The 11,121-nt window shown below is 39.0% G+C and overlaps 1 long non-coding RNA gene across 1 annotated transcript; it reads left to right on the forward strand.

Annotated features, from left to right (window-relative positions):
• The first annotated feature begins 6,989 nt into the window (after window positions 1–6,989).
• On the forward strand, window positions 6,990–8,753 carry LOC137185355 (uncharacterized). Its single transcript, XR_010928840.1, has 3 exons — window positions 6,990–7,080; window positions 8,375–8,408; window positions 8,543–8,753. It is a non-coding gene; the product is annotated as an uncharacterized lncRNA (long non-coding RNA).
• The last annotated feature ends 2,368 nt before the right edge of the window (window positions 8,754–11,121 follow it).

The raw sequence follows: 11,121 nt of genomic DNA on the forward strand, positions 1-11,121 counted from the left end.
TTCATTTATTATTTAGTATTTATTCATGTTTGTTTGTTTATTTATTTATTTATTTATTATTGATTGACTGACTGATTTACTGAATGAATGTGAAATCATGTTCACCGGAGCATGACTGTAGTTTTGACATCAGTTCTTACACGCTCTTACCGTAATGTCTGGTATATACACGTACCGCAAAAGAAGTTCAGCTGGTTTGGCCGTCTTTGTCGAGGTGGAGGCTGGCCTGACTGCAGTGAAAAACATTGTTACGTAACAAGCAGTTACGTAACATAAAAACGTGACAATCAGTCCAAATCTGGTCCAGTCGGATCACTTCTACTTCTGTACTGCTACTGAATTGTCTATGTAGTGTAGTGACCATTACCTTAAATTACCTTTAGTGTAGCCTACTTGGTAACACTCATAGGTAGCAGGTGTGTGTTTCCCAAAAGAGCATTTACTGTCTATATACCACATGTAATTTCATCTTCATATTAATTATTAAAAGAGCACTCTTATGATATTGGATTACTTGGAAATTAAATTTAAATAAAAGATCTCACCTGAGTAAATGTTGGGTGAGTTGAAACAATGTTGGATTTACTGGAAATCATTGTGTGTATCAGTGTTGGAGTTATCAATGGGAATAAAAGAAGAAAGTCTTTCACATTCTCATGTAATCATGTAGAGACCCCATGTCCACCTCCAACTTTGATTGAATATGTTTTTTGTTCTCTCTTTTCACAGATAGGGTCTGAAAGTTGGTTTAGGTCAAATAACTTGATGTACTGTAGAGGCCACGTGTTTTATTCATTCCAAACAAAGGCAACGACTGAAAGAAGAGCAACGACAAGAAATGATGATAAAAGACACAAGTATTTTTACCAGATATTCCCGTCTGAGTGATGTGAAATACGGCATGCTGTTAAAGGGGCCTTTTTCACAGCAGACATTTTGACTTGTCATTGTAGAAAAAGCACAGGTGCTACTAATAACCTTAACAATGACTCTGTTCTATTCAAGTGTCCCAATTAGCTGGGACAGTATGCCATGAATTTAGCCATCATCACTTTTAACTTTTCCTACTGTGACATGTCAAACTGTGAAAAGGGCCACCCATTAATTAAATGTCCCTGTAAGAAAATTGACACCAGAAGTCCAAAGGGGTGGCAAATGGATATAAATTCATGAGTGGTCTTAGCTCAGATAGGACCATATGATCTTTTTTTTTTTTTTTTTTAAGGAAAAAGTATACATCAATCATGACATTTTTCATTCGTGATTATTATTATTGATCTGTTGGTTACGTGGGTTCATCTAGGCGTAGCCTCTTTCTGGCTTTTATCTTTCACCCACCCTGCCCAACCATGTGAATAATACTTGCTTGGGGTCAAATGTCAAGGCCATGCATTTTGTCACTTTGACAACCAGGTTTTATACTGCATCATGTTTCACAGTACAGTCTTTTTAACTTTGGTCTATTTGCTGATAAACCTGACAAATAGATCTGAAGTCAGAGAATAATACCTGCCGACCTTTAGTCATCGACACCAGGCTGTAATCGCTGTTGTCCGTTTCTTGCGTCAGTCAGTTTCATGTGAGGACTTTATTTAGGACCAGAAATGTTATATAAAGTAAAAAGAGAACTACTAGGAAAGTGCATGAAATGGTTAAATCCCATTAATTGACAGAGTGTGGAAATGTTACAATCTTATCTACAATCTTCAAATGGATATACAATATAATAGTCTTCAAAAGGCGCTCACTCAAATGTTAACAAAGACTGAAAAAGCTCATATTCAAGATTATAGGTAATTCCTGTGTCAGTAAAGCATAAATTATGTGTTGTAAGGCCAGGCAATATGGTGGAAAATATCTCAATTATACAACATACTGTTTATCTCAACATTAACACATTGAAATAATCAAATTAAACCAGCCTTTTTTACACAACAGTACAAACTGGAAAAAAGTAAAAAATATTTAGATAAAGTTTCAGACTAATTGAATTTAAATAAAAACAGAAGTCAAAAGGCAGATTGTATTCAGTTAGGTTGTGAATGAATAACTGAATTGTGCTCTGAAGTACTGCAAAACTAAAAATTTTAGAATAATCTTTTTCTCTGACACATACACACACACACACACACACACACACACACACACACACACAACTAGCATGTGAATACTGCATGTGATCATGCCTCCTTGTGAAAACGGTGAACCCCAATAAAAGTAATGTATTATAAATATTTGTCATATCTCCCAGCTAGTCCCAGTGGTATCAGAGGATGATAACAGGATTTATCACGATTGATAAAATCAACCAAAGTAAAAACATCAGTAACAGAGTACAAGCCTGCAAATGGAGAGAAAAGTGTCTTCTTTGCCTGCTGATTCAGGCACAGTGAGACAGACTGCAGGTGAAAGGTACAACATTATCAAATACCATCAGCTCCATGTATATGGGTGACATCTTTACAACCAAGGCCACAATCCTGCTGGAGCTGTATCTAAAAGAAGGTCATATCAGCCAAAGCATAGAAAGACATTTCACTGCCAGACTGGTTGTTCAAATTATTTATGCACGGACCCATAAAATCTTCTTTCATGTCCTTCTTCACTACAAACACCAACAACCAGCCTTTTACTGGACCCACGCAAACTCTGAAACAGATTCAACATTCATATTATCAAGTAGCAGTGTCTTTTCCTATATGAAAATCATTTCACCTGTCAATGTGTCTTCTAACTCTCTAGTTTCCTGTCAACCACACAATCAGTCTCACGTCTTTGTTTCTGTGATTATAGAAATAAATAAATAAAACAAAAGAAAGAAAAATCCATCAAGAAATCACAAAAAGACAGCCTCACCTGTCAACTGAGTTGGTAGAAAAAAAAATTGTGATGTGAAGAGTCTGCCTTTGGCTGTGGCTGGGTCAGTTGAGAATAAATAGAGTTGTTTTCCTCATTTCTTTTCTCGTATTTCTGTGATCCCATGTGAATGTATCAATGTCAACACATTGTGTTTGTGCCCACAGTTTTGCAAACGCCTGTGTGCCTCCAGCACTACACTGAGTGGCAATAGTGCCGTTGCTCTCTGTTTGGCTCAGATCAATCTTGTAAAGATGAGTTTCCAAGTAGCGGTGAGAGAAGGCCACGAGAGACAGATAAGGTATTGATGAGAAGCCGTAAGAAACAGAAAAAAGCTGATGATGAGATCTAAACACAAAGCAGCAGGAGGGACGGAGAATAATGCGCATATATATATAAAAGACTGCAGACTGATTGATATAAAGTCCAAAGCTAACATTTCTGATGGTTGTTCTTAAGTTGCTACTGGGTACTTTGCCCCACAGCATTCAATTATATGCTTTAATGCAGTTTGACATTCAGAACAAGTTGAAGATGGAGTCATTAGACTGCAGTTACATAGTTTTTGATGTTATTCTGAGGAGAGGGAAAGTTAAGAGGTGTGTAATAGCGACTAGGTGGCTGGTGTGTCCTCCAGATGTTGTCTGGGAAATGTTAATCGACCTGCTAATGAAGAGGCCTGTCAGCTCTGAGCCTCAGAGAGTCTGTGACATTGGAAGGGACACCTGCCTATCTGACCAGATGACAAACCTGATTTGTAACAGACCCACACACCAAACCACACATATGCGTATGTGTATGCCTGCACACATGTGTGAAAACCTGCTTTTAAAGTGCATGTTGATCCATTTAATAAAACCAGGCTGTTTTATTTTCTTCAATGAGAGTCAATTTGATGTGCAAACTTTGAACAGCAGTGTAAAAATGTTTTCAGGACACTCACAAATAAACACATACAGTAGTAGAACTGTCAGGAGGCTCCCGAAGTTAATTGCGCCCTTGTGCAGTCAGCCGTGACCACCCTGGCTTGCCTGGTGATTTGGTGAGCAGCTTGGTGAATGTCACCTTCTATAACCAGGGAGTGTATGCGTGTGCATGTGTGTGTGTTTATGTGTATCCCTGTCTTTCCCATTGCTGTGTATGTATAAGTACTACATGGTGAGTCATGCTGGGGAGAGGTGAGAATGTCTGGTTGCAGCAGGTGGACAGGAGGAAGTGATGTTTAATGTGCAACATGGAGAGAAGTCAGATGACTGGTAAAGCCTGATAGTTTTGAAAGCAAAGTCACTTTATGGCACAATCACTAACTTAGAGGCACAGCCAGAAGCTGTATGTCTGTATATCTGTATGTGAAAATTAAAATGTTTTGTTATGATTGCTTTTTTAGCAAATACTCACATATAATTATCATCCTACTCTGTCCAGAGAGACTTGGGTGTACCAGCAGAGGGCAGTGCAGGGTAACATTTAACATCATGCAGCAGGGAGTTGCTGAAAAGTAAGATGTAAACAGCTGCTTGTCTTTCTCAGATAACCTTTTCCTCCTTTTCAAAAGGTCATATAATATGGTTCCTTATTAATTTCACAACACATCCACCAACTCTATTACAATTTGCCCAGATGAAATGAAATGATGGGGTATGCACTTTGTAATCAGTTTTCTTTAGCTTTTAGTAGCTCATAACCCTGTACCTCTGTAGCTTTTCTCTGCAGGCTGATGCACCTTTTGCCAATTAATTAAGTCGTCTGAGCATCAGTCCGGATGCATAACCTCTGCCAGTTTCTAACAGGAGGAGCCACTGGAGTCGGGGTGGGGGATTTGGGGGCAGCTAATGGCAGTCAGGCTGGTGCAATGTGTCTGTGCAGCAGCAGGTACAGGGATCTCCCCCTTCAACCCCTACCCCAGGGAGCTGAGTAACATTGTGACTGCGTCCCGACTCTGCTACTGCAAAGTCACACACCTGCATCACTGTGACAGCACACCGCAGAGTTTGGACCGTCTGTCTCTTTATATTTCATGTATTTATGTGATGGAAAATGGGGACGTGAGTGCAGTTTCTTTTCTCTGTTAAAAGGTAAAAACAAAAGGAGGAGAGGCAGGGCGAGGGATAGAGATGGAAAATATGTATGCAAGAATGACAGAGACAACTGATGCAAGTTTCTGAGTATGCGTGTAATGTTTACTTGCTCGATGCCAACTCTGGTGTCCAATCTATCCCATTAATTTAGACAGGAAATCATGTTCTCCGTCTGGCGGCCACTTTCAGTGAGTTATGGCTGCTCGTCCAAGCGAGCTGTTGTGATGAAAGGCAACTTTGCAGGGAAAAAACGTACCAAGAAACAAGCAAGCACATACACAGATTTACAGCACACTCATATATAGTACAGTGACAGGGTGATTTAGTGGCTTTTAATCATTCTTAAATTGCCTGTCGTTCCCTCTCTCACAACAACACTTGATTACACACACTGGTACACTACATGAAGCAGGATCCTACTCCAGTCAGACACTGGGCTCACACTGGCCCAGAGTTTTGTTGGTGTTGGGGCCCGGAAAGCTTGAGAGTCTATTACATTGATTCCTGTCTGACACTTGAAGTCGGAGCAAAGTGCAGTGTGAGCAGGGAGGGCAGTGAAACCTACATAGATCTCCACTGTAAAGGGCAAGACCGTGAAGACCAGGACTCTATCACTGCCATAAGTGGTGTGTGCTAAATCGCTGAATCCACTAAATCCACTTGTTCCACATTCGGCTGCCTTTACGAAGGATTTCTGAGAGGTCCAGAGCCAGTTACTAGTGATTCTAAATCCCAGCTCCATGTGGTGCCAAGCTGATGTTTGACACCGCCAGAGGGCAGAAAGCTTTGGTCAGAGCTGTGTCCTTATCTGACTGCTATTTTATGGCACCGTTAATTCTACAAGTGCAGCGTTTACAGAACCATCATTTCACCACTTTCACTCAAGTATTGCAGTAGTTATGGAGTTTTTAAAAAAAAATTAGCTTAACACTGAATTTACATAATAAAATGGCACATGATATGGGTAAACTGATCAACTAGATCAACCTATATATCTAAATTCAACCATTTAACCTTTCTAAGCTAACCTTCTTTGTAGTGTTTGGGGGTCACAAAACCTGACAGTATCTCCATTTGGTCACCTGATGTATTCACTCTGTGCCCTAAAGCAGGATTCCAACTTTTTTGGTCTTAAAATCTAGTTGCTTACAGTACAGGTTCTGTGTAGCTCCACCAAAAACTTTTGCAAAATTTAGCAGTAATTTAGAAGAAAAAGAGCAAAGATTAGAGGAAAATGAAAAAATGTGTGTGGCTGAATTTTTTTTTTCTGTTTTCATATCCTGTTGATCATGACGTGACTTCTCAGATTTATCTTGCGACCCCTTGGGGGTTCTTGACCCCCAGGTTGAGAACCACTGCCCAAAAGGTTGAGTAATGAATCAGTGAATGTGCACCAACATATGAATCAACCTCCTTGTTCAGTTTAAAACAGCACATAATATGTGTGTCTGTTAAGAATAAATTTAGGCAGTTATAGAGCCTGACTAGCAAAAACAGCATATGTGTTTTGGCTGCATTTGCAGCTGTATACACCCAGGGCTTTTTAGGGTCATATTTGCAGATTGCTCTCTAATACCAAGGGCATTTTGGAACGTGTGAAAGCTGCTTGGAGATGAGGATTCTTAATCTCTCAATCCATTTTTGGGTTGTTTTGAAGGGTTTAGAGTTTTGTTGGTTTGTTGGACAGGCGCCTGGCTTCAGGATGTGGTGTTTGTTGTCTGACTGCTCACTAGTAGGGTCGAGATTAGCACAAATATACACACACACACACACACACACACACAGATATGCTAAAACAAAATCACAGGCACCCAGACAGATGCATGGAAGAAAGTGCACAGTTATACTCTGACATCTTAAAATCTAAATGCATAAAATCTCATATGAGGATCTGCAAGTGAGGGCAAAGTACAATCACTTGGACAACTGTTGAAAATGTTCAAAGTGACTTAACTTTTGCTTAACAGTGGCCACTGTGGCCTCAAGTGGTAATTACAAAATACAAGGCACAATGAATTTGCCTTCATTTCCCACAATTCTCTTGAGTCAGCTGCTTTCAAGACTGCATCGTGTAGTGTAGTAAAATGCAGTGTAACAGGAGAAAATTAGAGAAAGTGACAAAGTCAGGGAACATACTGACTAAAGAGTAAGTAAAGATAGGTGTGACAAAGTGGGTGAGACTACATCATTTGTCCCCATTACACTTTGTATTCCTTTCCATATTTGTCATTTAAGTGTTTAGCTACTAGCTATATGTAGAATTACTTCCACATACTATCCCGGTTTTTGTTTGTGTTTAACATTGTTGTTACGTTTACATCTGTATTTCTGGTTTAATCAAGACAGACAAGTTAACTTATTGTTTATTAATTTAAGTCCTGAGTCTCTTGAGTTATAGATAATTGTGGATGTGAACAGGCCTAAACTTAAGTTATCCTGAGTTAAGACAGTTAAGACTTATTTGCTTGTATTCATTGCTTTTTTGAGACACTTATTTTGCAAAGAATAAATACACATTCAACAAGTCTCTGAGTTTGCCTCCTGTCACCTTCCTAGCCACTCTGATCAGGCTTCCTCACAATAGGATATGCTTATTTCTTGTGAATTCAACTTCTCACTTGTAAGCGGGAGATTATGTTCTTTAATTTTCTCTCACTCTTCTCTTATTTTGTCTCTCTCTTACTTTAAACTTTGCTCCACTTCGGCTATTTTTTTTTAAAAATGTCAGCCCATGTGACCATATTATTGGATGTTATTCTGAATTATACCACTGACATGTTTTCTATCATGAAAGTATGTGTCATCCAAATGCAACATCATGCTTTCATGTGATTTCAATAGGTTTTGGATAACAATAGAGGTCTACAGTATGTCACAGAGGCATAAGCAATATTTGGATGTGACTACAAAGGCAATACTTGTTAATAGTATAAATGGTATTTTATACAGTTTGAGTCTTATCCTTTAAAGGACCTTGGAATTGTTTGGATTCTCAACTTTGAAAAGTCACAACAGCAAGATAAGTAGGGCAGCTTTTTATCACTTGAATAAAACATATTAAAAAGTTAGAGGATTTATATTTCCGAGAAATTGGTTCATGCATTAATCTCAACTTAGATTACTGTAAAGCTCTCTTTGCTGAAATAGCAAGGTTTCAGCTCACTCAATGCAGCACACTGACTCCTCATGCTTACACGCAAAGCTGAACATATTTTTCCAGTACTTAAATCACATCACTGGCTCCAAGTATAACACAGAATCAACTTTAAAAACATTGTATGAAGAACTTAATGGTGCTTGTCTAACTGTACCAAGAATAAGATCCAGATCTGATGAGGGTGCCTTTAGTTACTTTTGTCCTGTTTCCTGGAACAAACTGCCTGATGACCTGATAGCTGTGGCCATAAAACAATAAACTTTATTGCTGTTTGTGTCTGCAGGATGGACTCCAGGTTTGTCAATCTCTTTTGGTGGGTGAGTAGTTTTTGTTGCATATTTTCCTCCCCTTTTATTGATTAAATATTTTGCACACGTTATTTGTCAATGTATGCATTTTGATGCAAAGCAGAACAGCAAGAACACAACTATGCCTCCTATTTCAATTTTAGACTCTTAATCCTTTTGTCTCAAAGCAGCAATATGGATGACGGACATCTTTACAAGACCCAGCACAATTCAGATGACACTTTTATCCCAATGTGATATCTGCAGTGCCAATTTAAACAATCAGATGTCCATGGAGCGGCTGGGGTTACCTGAACAGACAGCCATCACAAATGTCTAACCACACCTCCCCATTTACTGCACTATTGAATCTAATAAAAGACAATGTCTATTTATGTGTCTGTCTCTCACTGTGTTTCATTGTGATTCTCTCCCTTGCTCTCCCTGCTTCTCTATGTGTGTGTGTGTGTGAGAGAGAGAGTTTCTGTATCTTGCCTGCAGCTGGTGTGTATGACTGAGTCTGGGGTTTATTGAGATGTATAGGATGACACAACTGTTATCATACCAAAGCCCCCAACTGTGTCAGTCATTCTGACATTGATCCTAGTTTGGGATTTTCAAATATAAGACACACACATACACATGCGCTATGGATTTATCTGATGTCTGAGTGCCTGTGTGTGTCTGCATACGTGTGTGTATCTGTGATGTGTGTCACACTCATCTTACATTGCCCCTCAGAGGTAGACTCTCTAATCCCCAAAGGAGGGAACAGAAAGGTCCTATAACATGCATTAGTTGGATTTGTGCTCTGTTGCTTTTGCAAACCCTACATGGATTTTCTGATGGCAAATCTAGTAATTCTCTCTTCTCCCTTCTTTAACCTCACAACCAGAGAGCAGCAAACACAACAGATTAGAGACGGTCCACCACCAACCAGGCTTACCTTGTTAGCTTCTGATGTTAGAGTCAATTACATCTGTCAGAGTGCATGAGAGGAGTGGAACAGTTGTAAGGGTAAGTCCTGTATCAAAGCCAACAAGACTGAGGTAGTTTTAAAGGATAATAATGGCTCATTACAACTTTGATCTTATGTATTTTTTATTTATGTTCTTCTTCATAATAATAATAATACCACCGTAAATATACATATATTGGTGGGAACCAAGCGAGTAGCTCTGGGTCTTAAAAGTGAAGCCAATGCTAAAGTGCCTTAAACCTGCATTCTCTCTGATGGCCAACAGAGGGCGACTCCACTAGCTCCAAAAAGAAGTCAGATTGTATAGAAGTCTATGAGAAAATGACCCTACTTCTCACTTGATTTATTACCTCAGTAAACACTTTCCTAATGAGTTTATGGTCTCAATCACTAGTTTCAATTCTTCTTGAATATAGCATGATGTTCATTTTGTAAATTACGGTCCCATTTAGAGTAAAATAGATGATAAAGCGGTACGTGCGTGGCTACATTGTGATTGACAAGTTGCCACCATGGTAACAATGTTGGTTGGGTAATGTAATCATGGCGTAACCCCAGATTCACAGATTATAGGCATGGCTGTAGCCGCCACTATTCCAGTGTGTTTTCAGTTCATGAAAGTTAATTGTGGCATTTTGGTCTTGTTCAGCATTTGGTTGTATTAAAAAAACCTATAAAGAATCGGATGTTCAATTTTTCTGGTAAGTACATTTTGTTGTTGTAAATGCAACGTGCTTACCAATAGTGGTGGGCCCAAATACAAACGTGTTATTCGGCAAAGCACAGATTTATTTCATGTATTTCATACAAATACTTTTCTTATTATTTTATTTGTTTTCAGGATGAAAAAAAAACATGTTAAATACCAGTGCACAGGTCGGTTACATTGCTATCTCACTCTCTCTCCTCTGCTCTGCTGTTACGTCAATCAGCAGGTCTCAATGAGGAGAGTCACATCCACCTGCTACATGACACACATTTCCTTATTTGGACATCACTCCAGGAGTTGGGGGTGTTCTCCAGAGATAAAGCTGAGCTACTGACATGAGCGAAGTGCTGTCAAGGGACTCTTTATAACCTGTTGTTCCCCTTCTCCTTTCCACAAAGGTTGTAAAAAAAAAAAAAACAGGCAATAAATGAAAAGTGTTAAGTGAGGAAATTCTTACACACTGTGCTGTCTCCGTCATTGCATTTGTGATGCACTTCGTATTAGCTCAGTAGTCAGTGCAGTTGTCTATGATCTAGGAGACTAGAGTTTGAGACCCAGTGTGGGGACCTCCTTAGCAAGATAGTTTATTCATAAACACTTATTTTAAAATTAAAAGCGTAATAAAAACTGTACATAATAAAAACTTTACAACTTTTTCCACTTTTATACGAATACAAATGTAAATAATTTTGCTGCCTCAACAAACATAGATATTCTAATTATATTATATTCAAATCCCTACTAACCAAGCTACCTGCTAGTGTTAAGGTCAGCTCCACCCTCTAGTCCAAATATGGCCACTTCTCATCACTTCTGGCTCCAAAAATCAAGGATGGCGATGGTCAAAATGCCAAACTTGAGGCTTCAAAACGCGACTCCACAAACCAGTGGGTGACATCACGGAGACTACGTCTATTATTCTTACACAGTCTACGGTGGGAACGCTGTGACATTGCTAAAAAGAAACATGAGCAGTTCATTGGAAACATTCATCACAGTTTACCTACAAACTGACTTCCTGGTTCGACTTTGACCTACTGTTCTTGCTTTAGTTG

The sequence above is a fragment of the Thunnus thynnus genome, chromosome 6 (assembly GCF_963924715.1).
Source record: "Thunnus thynnus chromosome 6, fThuThy2.1, whole genome shotgun sequence".
Classification (NCBI taxonomy): Eukaryota; Metazoa; Chordata; class Actinopteri; order Scombriformes; family Scombridae; genus Thunnus; species Thunnus thynnus.